Source organism: Cyprinodon variegatus, unplaced genomic scaffold, assembly GCF_000732505.1.
Source record: "Cyprinodon variegatus isolate N-32 unplaced genomic scaffold, C_variegatus-1.0 Scaffold332, whole genome shotgun sequence".
NCBI lineage: Eukaryota > Metazoa > Chordata > Actinopteri > Cyprinodontiformes > Cyprinodontidae > Cyprinodon > Cyprinodon variegatus.
In genome coordinates, this window is record NW_015150785.1 from 144,271 (window position 1) to 146,577 (window position 2,307).

Here is a 2,307-nt window from a genome sequence, read left to right on the forward strand (position 1 = left end):
ATTCTATTCTATATTCTATTCTATTCTATATTCTATTCTATATTCTATTCTATTCTATTATTTTGTTTTGATGAGCAAGCTGCATATGGAAGAGGAGAGGGACTTTGAAAAATTATCCTAATTTTTTGCAGATTCAATGTTGACAGTTATGACTTTTTTCAGCTTATAGTTACATTATATGAACTCATAATAAACATTATTTGGGGAACCCAGAAGTAGTACCTATTCCCGTGTGTAGATGGCGCACTCCGGTTTATACAGGAATCACGTGACGCTGTAGCAGCCAATCAGATTACATGACAGGGAGGCGCAGGCTTCCGGCCCGTTAAACGTCAACAACAGAGTGAAAGACGAAGAGGAGAAGCGTTTACTCTCAGCGGCTGTTATGTTTTACCCTTCTACGATTCCGCAATAATATCCGGTACGTTGTTGTTTAGATTTCTAATGTAATGTTTTTAGGGTACTTTACAGATTGACCCATTAGTTTTTGTAAAGGAACATTTTAGGGTCAGCCGGGTGGTCGCGTTAGCTGTCGGTGCAGCTAACGCTAGCATAGCATAGCATAGCATAGCATAGCTACCCCGGCCGGTGGAAACTGGTCCAACAAATCTAATTTAAAGTAGATAATTTTGAGCTAAATATCTTTTATTCACACAACCAAAATCTACCCATTATATATTGCAGCGTTACTGTTTCCAATGGACTCAAATTTTCTTTGTTTTCATTATTATAACAATTATATTTACCTTATTGCATGTAATCTTTTCCATGTGAAAAAAATAGGCTAAAAAAATGAAAAATATATATATTTTAGTTGGAAATGTACGCATGATAACATGGTATCCTTTTAAATGAGTGTCTGGAGTAGTAAAGCGATTGTCATACATCTAAGAATGACAAGTTCAGCTTCCTCATTAGGCGAAATATATACAAATATATTTTCTTGATAAAATAAAGTACAGCCTTTCCTGTCCTTGTCCCATCAACTTTGATTTCTAATGTCTTCCGTGACACTGATTTTATAGCCAGTTTTAGCCTCTCCTCTCTCTCTCTGCTGAGAGATATTTGTGGGGGTTTATGCACCTTCATGCACTTAAAGCAATGGGATCAATATCTGGACCCAGATCCTCAGTACTTTCATTTTCAGAGAGTACTTTGTAAGTTTTGGGCTTTTTTTGTGATTTAGGGTCCAGATCTGCTTTCATTTTAATTAATTTTACAAATGATTTAAATTTAACGCAACCATCATTTACTGTCATGATGTTTGACATGACTTCATGATGCGTTTGCATCAGTATTAGTATTGATGTTCTTCTATCTTTGGGTGTCTCAGTTCACTTCAGTGTTAGTAGGTGCAATTTATTTAGATTGTATTGTAAATTGGGTCTAAAATTGCCTAAAACAAAATGCCAAATCATTGTCTGACCTTCAAGTAATTTGATGGATACCTTTACACAGTTGATTATCTTATAATCATAAACCTTGAGGCATTTTATGTCATAGACTCTAAGATTTCATGGAAAATGTTTTACCAATAAAAAGCTGAAAGGTGTGGCTTATATTTGTGTTCTCAGTCTGTATGGAGAGAATCTGTAAACATCTATTTTCAAGTGTCTCCATTTTCTCACCTGCATTTAGGTGTTGATTTCGACTTGGAACATATTTGTTATCAGATCACGTACATAGATTATTGTCACGTTGTTACAAAACAAATAAAGGAATAAAACAATGTCACTTTAAAAATAAAAACTTGTAAACGGAAAAAAAAAATCTCAGAAATTGTTCTAATTGTAGTTTTTTAAGGAAATAATGTAAGGTAAAAAAATAATAATCATCAAAAATGCTACAAACCCCCCCTACCTACAATAGTCTGAAAAGTTTCGGTGCAGAATGAAGCATCTGCTGTTCAGATGTAACTAGTAACATAAAATGATTTGATCTATACTATTCTTTAGAGCTCTGTCTTTATGATTAGGGTTCACTGTCTTGCTGGAAGATAAACCTCTGCCTCTTTTCATTTTATCTTTAGCTGCTCCGCTGATCGACCTTGTCTGATCCAGTTTGTTTATGTCTTGGTAGTGTGCAGCTGTGCCAAAGTCTATTTTCAGGTGATGGATTGAACAGAGCTCAGTGATTTGTTCCAAGTTTGAAATATGTTTTTTATAACCTAATTTTACAATAAGCTGCTCCACAACTTCTTCCAGAACGGCCATCCCTGTTCATTGATCCTGTGTGTTCCTTAAAGGAATAGTACACCCAAAACATGATTAGCCTTCATTTTCTACTCACCCCCATGCTGAACAACAC